Source organism: Otolemur garnettii, unplaced genomic scaffold (genome assembly GCF_000181295.1).
Source record: "Otolemur garnettii isolate 467f Iridium unplaced genomic scaffold, OtoGar3 scaffold00175, whole genome shotgun sequence".
Classification (NCBI taxonomy): Eukaryota; Metazoa; Chordata; class Mammalia; order Primates; family Galagidae; genus Otolemur; species Otolemur garnettii.
This window is the reverse complement of record NW_003852570.1, coordinates 2,401,122-2,410,322: the sequence shown is the minus strand read 5'-3', so window position 1 is coordinate 2,410,322 and position 9,201 is coordinate 2,401,122. Positions and strand designations below refer to the sequence as shown.

Below are 9,201 nucleotides of genomic sequence, written 5' to 3'. Positions count from 1 at the left end.
TTTTTTTTTTTGGCCAGGGCTGGGTTTGAACCTGTCACCTCTGGTATATGGGGCTGGCGCCCTACTCCTTTGAGCCACAGGCACTGCCCATAGCCCATACTTTTAGTCTTCTTAAACAGAATAATTTCTAGCCAAGAATTTTTCATCTTGCAAAAATAAGCCGCATAAATGATGGAGAAATAAAGACTTTTCCAGACAAGCAAATGCTAAGACCTGTTCTGCTTGAAATATTCAAAACTGTATTATACATGGAACAGCACCATAGATATCAATCAGTGTAAAACAAACCAGAAGTTAAATCTCATAGCTCTTATAAAACATTAGCACAAGAAGAAAAACAAAACATTAAGGTATCACTGAACATAATGAACAGAACAGTATCCACATATCACTATTAACATTCAACATGCATGGCCTGAATACCACATATGAATGACACAGACTGGATGAATGATGAAAAGAAACACAACCAAAGTATCTCCTATGTCCAGGAAACACATCTAACCCAGAAGGACTCATACAGACTCCAAGTGAAAAAAAGGAAAAAAAAATTCCACATAAATGGAAACCAAAAACAAGCAGATACAGACATTCTCTTATCATAAAAAATGATACTTTAAAATAAACAATGGTAAAAAAGACAAAAATGGTCATTATACTGGTAAAAGGAGTAATTCTACAAATAGATATAATAATCCTAAATATGTATGCAACGAGCTCAGAGCTCTATTTCATAAGTAGATATAATAATCCTAAATATATATATTCAACTAGCACATAAAGCAAATCCTACTAGGTCTAAGCAAAGAGATAAACAGTAGTATCATAATTTCTAGGGATTTCAACATCCCACTGACAGAAATGGAAAGATCAGCAAAGCATAAAATCAATACAGAAACACTGGAATTAAACAGGACTATGGAACAAATGACCTAACAGAAATTTACATTAACATTCTACCCAAAATGTGGTGAATATACATTCTCATCAGCACATGAGACATTTTCCAAGATTGATCATATCTTAGGAGACAAAGCATATCGTAGCAAATTAAAGGGAAAAAAGATCAAAATCATACCATATATTTTCTAAGATGAAAATAGAATAATACTAGAAATTAACGCCCGGAGAAATACTCAAATATACACAAAGTCATGGAGAAACTAAGATGGAAATCAAACCATTCCCCAAACAAAATGACAAAAAGGACAAAAGCTTTCAAAATCTATGAGATACAGTAGAAGTCACAAGGGGAAATTGATAGCTTCAAATGTCTATACAAGAGGACAAAAAGACCAAAAATTAACACCCAAATGTCACATCTTAAGGAAACAGAAAAACAAGAGCAAACCAAACCCAGAGCTGCTAGCAGAAGAAAAGAAATAGACAGCTGGGCAGTGGCACGTGCCTATAATCATAGGTCCCTGGGAGGCTGAGGTGGGAGGAGTCTCAGATTACCCTAAGCAAGGCTAAGACCTTGTCTCTATCAGGAAAAAAAAAAAAAAAATAGAAAATAAGTGGGTGTGGTGGCACGTGCCTGTAGTACCAGCTGCTCAGAAGATTAAAGCAGGAGAATTGCATGAGCCCAAGAGGTTGTAGAAAGCTATGATAATAACCACTGTCCAGGTGACAGAGCCAAGATACTGTCTCAGAAAACAGCTCGGAGCAGAACTAAACAAAATGGACCCCCCCCAAAAAATACAAAGGATCAATGAAACAAAAAGTTGGCTCTCTGAAAAGACAAACAAAATTTCAATAGAAATCTAGCTATTGTGACCAGAAATAGAAAACAAAGGATCCAAATCAGCTCAATCAGAAATGAAAAAGGAGATATTACAACTCATACCACCACAGAAATATCCATAAATACTATGAAAATCTCTACACACATAAACTAGAAAACGTAGAGGAAATAGTGAAATTCTAAGAAAAACACAACCTCCTAAGATATATTGGATATAGATATACTGAATAGACCAATAACTAGCAGTGAGAATGAAGCAGTAATAAAAATTCTCACAACAAAATAAAAGACCCATATAATACAGATTCACAGCCAAATTTTACCAGACCTGCAAAAAAAATCTGGCATCTATCCTACAGCAATAATCAAGAGAATGAATCGACAACCTACAGAATGGAAGAAAATATTCACAAATTATATAGCCAGTAAAGGGCAAATATCCAGCAAGGAAAGAATTCAAATCAGCAAGGAAAAATCAGACAACCCCATTAAAAGTGGGCAAATGATATAAACAGAAGTTATTCAAGAGAAGGTAGACAAATGCCAACAAATATATGAAGAAACACCAAACATCACTATAATCAGTGAAATGTAAATTATAACCATAATAAGATATCGCTTTACCCTTGTAAGAATGGCCATTATTACAAACTCAGAAAACAACAGGTGCTGGGGTGGCTGCAGAGAGAAAGCAACTCTTATGTACTGTTCGTAAAAAAAAAATAGTACGGGAGTCCTCAAAGAAATAAAAGTAGACTTACCATTTGACCCAGCATTCCCACTACTGGGTATCTACCCCAAAGAAAATAACTCATTTTATCAAAAACATACCTGCAGGCTCAGCACCTGTAGCTCGGAGGCTACGGTGCCAGCCATATACACCGAGGCTGGCAGGTTCGAATCCAGCCCAGGCATGCCAAACAACAATGACAACTACAACCAAAAAATAGCCAGCGTTGTGGCAGGCGCCTGTAAGTTGCAGCTACTCAGGAGGTCATGGCAAGAGAACCACTTACACCCAAGAGTTAGAGGTTGCTGTGAGCTGTGACACCATGACATTCTTCCCAGGGCAACATAGTGAGACTCTGCCTCAAAAAAAAAAAAAAAAAAACCTGAACTCAAATGTTTATCACAGCTCAATTCACAATTGCAGAGATGTGGAATTAACATAAATGCCCCTGAATTCATGAGCAGATTAAGAAAATGTGATACACACACATACACTATGGAATATTACTCAGCCATAAAAAGGAATGAAAGAATGCCTTTTATAGCAACTTGGAGACTACTGTCCTATGTGAAGTACCAAACATACATAGAAGTAAACAGAATAATGAACCCTATTACCCATTGCTCAGTTTCAAAAATTATCAACATATGGCCACTTTTGTTTCATAGATAACCTCTCGCCCATTCTTCAACTCCCCACGTCCCACAAATTATTTTGAAGCAAACACAAGAAAATATGTAAATGTTTGCAAATGTCTCTTTAATAGAAAACTTTATTTTTAAAACCATAACTATAGGTTCATTGTGTCATCTAAAAACTTATAAATAAGTTACAGATTTACAATAAATTATCTAAATAGATACTACATTTACATCAAACTGTAGGGGATACACAAATCAACCCTGGGAAACACTGTGGTGAAGTGGAACTAGCATAAGCTATTTAGAACCAACTTCTATTTTATCAAGCTACCTCAACTCTCTTAGCTTCAGTATCTGAACATGCAATCTGGGAAAGATTATCAAAAAGTCCTCACAGAGTTGTTGAGGAGATTAAATAAGGCAATGTATGCAATGTACATTGAACAGGCTAAGTATTCACTAAATTATTATTGTGTTCTAGCCTGGATGTGTACTAACTTCATATAATTAGGGCAAAGCCATTAGATAAAAATGGAAAATTCCCTAAATTTCTTATCCAGTTGCAAAGTGTGATAGGCAGAATCCTAAAATGTCTTCAAGATTCCCAACCTCTGGTATAAATGCCCCATATCATCCTCTTCCCTTGAGTGTAGTTGAGACTTATAAATATGATGGGATATCATTCCCATAAGTGGGCTACATAGCATTTGACTCTGATTTATAGCATTTGACTCTGATTCAATTAAAAGTGCGATTCTGTTAGGTGAGCCTGGCCTAATTGAAGGGAGCCATTTATAAGACTGAAATGCTTTTCTGCTAGCCTCAAAGATGAAGCAAAATGCCATGTTATAGAAAGAACCCTCTATTTGCTAAGGATCTAAGTGTTACATTTGCAATGAACTTAATTCTGCCAACAAGAGAGCTGCAAAAGTACACAATCTTAGATGAAGGTACAACCCTGGTTAATGTCTTACTCTTAGCATGGTGAGACATTAAGTAAAGAACCCAGGAGAACCTTTATCTAGGCCATTACCAACTTTCTGACCTGTATAACCATAAGATAATAAATCTGTCTTGCTTTAAGAGGTTAGGTGTATGGTAAAATTTTAATGCAGCAATAGAAAACTAATACACAAGTCTGAATTAAGATTTTTTTAACCATACTTTCATCACTGACCTGATGATATTCTTGTGATTAAGGTTTATCTTTGGGATTGGTGATTAGTGCATCTTCACCATGAATGTAGGAAGAGATAATTCATAAAGAAATAATCTACTTATTAACGATGAGTTAGATGTGTTTATGCACTCAAGCAATAATATGAAGAAATTTATATAACTAATAATAGTATAATAAAAGGCAATGAAATGGGAGAACAACTTGGGACAAATGATCAATGAAGTTGTAGTAAAACCTAAGACGTGGCTTGGCGCCTGTGCATCAAGTGGCTAAGGTGCCAGCCACATAAACTTAAGGTGGTGGGTTCAAATCCAGCCTGGGCCCACCAAACAACACTGATGGCTGCAACCAAAAAATAGCTGGGCGTTGTGGCGGGTGCCTATGGTCCCAGCTACTTAGGGGGCAGAAGCAAGAGACTCGTTTGAGCCCAGGAGTCAGAGGTTGCTGTGAGCTATGATGCCACAGCAATCTACCCGGCGGGGGGCAGCTTGTGGCTCTGTCTCAAAAAAAAAAAAGAATATATATATATATATATATAAAATAAAACTTAAGACATGAAATGTATCCTACATCTGAATTTAAGGGTAGAAAAACAGAAAAGACCTACCACTTGACCAACACGTTAAAACCTTAAGTCCAACTTCTTCTTTGGAACTAGGTTTACCCTCCTGCTGTAATCAATTAGAAAACAGACAAAGTATATGAAAAAAACATGTTCAGACATTAGATAAGAGACACCAATAGGATCTTGATCCCTGAGAAAACCAACAAGGAAAGCCTTATATTCTCCCTGAATTGGTGTCTAATGGTACATTCCAGAATCAGGAAAAGAAGGATCCCAAGAAGAGCACTGGAGATGTGCTAAGTTGCTAAGACAAAGATCAGGCTGAGACGACTGGAAGCTGTGGGGCAGAGCTGCAAAGAAAAAAAAAGTAACAGAGCAGCACCTGTGGCTCAGTGGGCAGCGCACCGGCCCCATATACAGAGGGTGGCGGGTTCAAACCCCGCCCCAGCCAATCTGCAACAAAAAAAATAGCCAGGCATTGTGGCTGGAGCCTGTAGTTCCAGCTATTCGGAAGGCTGAGGCAAGGGAATCGCCTAAGCCCAGGAGTTGGAGGTTGCTATGAGCTGTGTGATGCTATGGCACTCTACCATGGGCAATAAAGTGAACTCTGTCTCTACAAACAAAAAATAAAAATAAAAAATAAAAAAAAGGTAACATAAAGACGTATAGAATTCAAAATAAGATTCCCTGTGCCCCGTGAGTCACAGCTAAATAGGAGTAGAACTCTGTGAGGCCAAGCAAAGAATAACTAAAAAGCTGTGAGATAAACAGTTCCCATACAGTGCTATAAGGCATTCTATTTCAACAAGGCAGAGCAGAGTATCTTCTTGTACAACTCAGGACATTCAGTTGAGATCACAAAAGGGCTACACTTTAGAAGTGGGTCAAAATAATTCATAAATTTAAGAGTACTTAAGATGCATATTAATCAAGCTTTTTAAAAAACTACAAAATGAAACTGAACTAAAAGTGACATAAATGCCTGCTGAAACAATGCCAAGCCACCTCTAACACAATTGCATATAGCCACTCAACAATGTCTAATTTACAAAGTCTACTTCTTAACAAATATTACTAGATTTGTTAAGAACAGGAAATATGAATAACAAAGGGAAAAGTAGTTAACAATAACAGACAAGAAATGACAGAGATGATGAAATTGCCAGACAAGCACAGTAAACAGTTGTAATAAATGTTCAAGTATTAATGGTCATGACCAAGGCTTTTAGAAAGCAATTTCTCAATTGCTGTGTATATGACCCTAAAAAAAGACTTTCCGATAGGTTTTCTATCTTCTAAGACTTTGTTGGTACTCAGCCTCCTGGTGACATTTTATTAGCCCATTATTAGACTACTGTTTTACCTTCATTGCCTAAGTGTGAGCACTGTCCAAGTGGAAATACAAACCAAGCAACTGTGATTGCCTAATATATTGTGGGATAAATCCCACAAACTGTGTGCTCACTTTAAACTCCAGAAGCAGGCGGACAGACTTTTGTGGAAAGCAACTCTGTCAAAGACCTGGTAGCCTCGGTCAACATAGAACAGGGTCTGAAGGTTTGGGCGTAAAAACCCATTTTCGGTGACTCTGGCTACGTGGCTGTTAAGCCTGCAAGGAAAGGGTTAAAAGCCTTCCTACAGAGACACAGCCTAGAGGTTGATAAACATAAGTTTATCAGAAAACAGCGGTAGGCCTCCAGGTTGCTTAGAAACAAAGGTCATGAAAACTTGCTTTCTTATTTTAATGAGTGCATAGCAAAACTTCAAAACCTTACTCTCCTGTTGGTAATCTCAAGTCCCTTTTGCAGCTGCCTCGAGTTTTCAAACTCTGTCTCTTTGAAGATTGAACTAACTTTTAAAAAGATTAGTAGTATGTATACTTTACTAGTTAGTTAATTAATAGAGTGTACGTGACCAGCTGGCTGTAAAAGGGTGGTCAAGAACAATGATCTTGGCTACTTCCACCAGAGGAGTAGTTTATCTCTTTCGTTATAATAACTCTAGCAGCAAGACTACACTTGTGGCGACGGTGTCTGTCTCTCGTGAAACCCTCATGCAACAATATATTTTACAGCAGACAGAGCACATAGCTGGATCTCTCATGCCTTTGCAGGAGAGATTTATCTAGCTAATTTTCATTATAATTCTTCCAGATAGCTAATAACTAGGTGGTTTGTTGAACTAATGGAAGCTCATTTTATATGATCATCTCTGGAGATTGAAACTTTTTTTATGTTATTGCTATGTAGGGCTGACAGGCAACTGTGGCTTAAGGATCTGTTCTATTAAAAATCACTGTCTTGGGCGGCGCCTGTGGCTCAAAGGAGTAGGGCACCGGCCCCATATGCTGGAGGTGGCTGGTTCAAGCCCAGCCCTGGCCAAAAACCGCAAAAAAAAAAAAAAATCACTGTCTTGAAGGTAAATCTCTGGTGACTCCAGCCTTTAAGACGATAAGGCCACCCTTGATGGAAAGCAGAAGGAGAATCACATGTGAAATTCCTTGAATAAAAATTTCCTAATTTTGTTTAATGCCATAATAAAAATTAACACTTTTTACACCAAAAATTGTTGAAATAATGAAAAGAAACTGTGAACATGAAACTGTGAACATAACAAAAAAAGGAATGGGAGGTAATAAAAAAATCAAATACCTAAAATGAAAATTGTAGTATACTGTATTTCACTGAATAGGATTAATACCATAATAGTGCAGAAGAAAAGATGAACAAAATTGAAGTCAAAGCAAGAGATACAAAATGAAATACAGAGGGGGAAAAAATGAGGAAACCTGTGGGACAATGTTCAATAGTCTAATATATATGTAACTGGACAGGCACAGCGGCTCACAGTTATAATCCTAGAACTCAGGAGGATCCCTTGAGCTAAGGAGTAGGAGACCAGCCTGGGCAAAAGTGAGACCCAGTCTCTAGTTAAAATAGAAAAGTTAGCCAGACGCTATGGCAGGCACTTATAGTTCCAGCTTTCCAGAAAGCTGAAGCACGAAGATTGCTGGAACCCAGAAGTTAGAAGTTGCTGTGAGCTAATTTGATGCTACCGCACTCTACCCAAGAAAACAGAGTGAAACTCTGTCTCTAAATAAATAAATAATATATATGTAACTGAAGTTCCCACAGCAGAATAGAAAAGAAGAAAATATAAGAAATAATGTCTAGAAGTTTAAAAAAAAACTAATGAAAACTATAAACCCACAAATACGATAAGTTCAAGGAACCCTGAGCAGGATAAATAGAAAGAAAATTAAAATAAACAATTCCCAAAAGCCAATCATTAACAGAAAATCTTAAAGTAACAGAAAAAAATATTTTGAAACAACCTTCAAGAAAAAAAGACACAATATATAAATAACAGCAAAAAGAAGAAATATCACAACAAAATGTCATATAAACAATCAATATCTTTAAATGAGATGAAAAAATATGTATCAATTTAGAATTCTATATCCAGTGAAAATAACTTTCACAACTTAAGTGAAAATACGGAGATCGGCAAAACAATAAAAACAGTAGAAAAAAATTATAGCATTTTACTTGCCCTTAGCCTACCACCTCCTGCGAGGTAACGGTTGTATTTTCAAAGCAGCAGTACCCCAACTCCCTGTACTCTTCCTCAAACCAGAGGGAGCACAGTAGACCTTATCTGCAAATTACCATATACATGTGATTTAGCCTGCCTGGGGGACACCTGAAGGACTGATATAAGGCTCTCACCATTACTTCATTTAACTCAGAACTCTTCTAGGAAAAGACAATACAGGTAGACAGACACATACAAAACCCAGAGAAGACTGGGATGACATAGTTTGGAATTTAGGGCCTTCAAAAACAGACACGTATACAGGATAATTCAGAAAACCATAAATATGCCTAGGCAAGACACGTACTCAGAAAAGACCTAAGTCCCTTAAATTTTTTGCTGAGGCTGATCTTTAGATTCAGTGGAAATTTTACAAAATATGTACAAAATATTCTGTACATCTTGACCACCTCTTTATAAAATTTTATAATTATTATTTTGTAAATAACAGTATACTTAGCTATAATTTCCCATTTTCCCTATGAATAGCAACCTTTGGGGTTACCTCTGGGATATTCTGTACACTGATAAAAGAGCCAATTTTGTGTGCATATGGAGAAAAGGGAACACTTCTACATGGCTGGTGGGAATGCAAACTAGTATGTTCCTTTTGGGAAGATGTTTGGTGAACACTTAAGAGATCTAAAAAGAGACCTGCCATTCGATCCTACAATTCCTCTACTAGGTATATATCCAGAAAACCAAAAATCACATTATAATAAAGATATATGTACCAGGATGTTTATT

General features: G+C 36.9%; 1 protein-coding gene and 1 non-coding gene across 9 annotated transcripts in view; one reads left to right on the top strand and one right to left on the bottom strand.

Moving 5' to 3' along the window:
- ATRX (ATRX, chromatin remodeler) overlaps positions 1-9,201 on the bottom strand; it is a 325,591-nt gene that overhangs the window by 138,896 nt on the left and 177,494 nt on the right. The window lies entirely within an intron of this gene.
- Positions 6,068-6,193, top strand: LOC111728651. Its single transcript, XR_002775884.1, has one exon. It is a non-coding gene; the product is annotated as a small nucleolar RNA SNORA32 (small nucleolar RNA).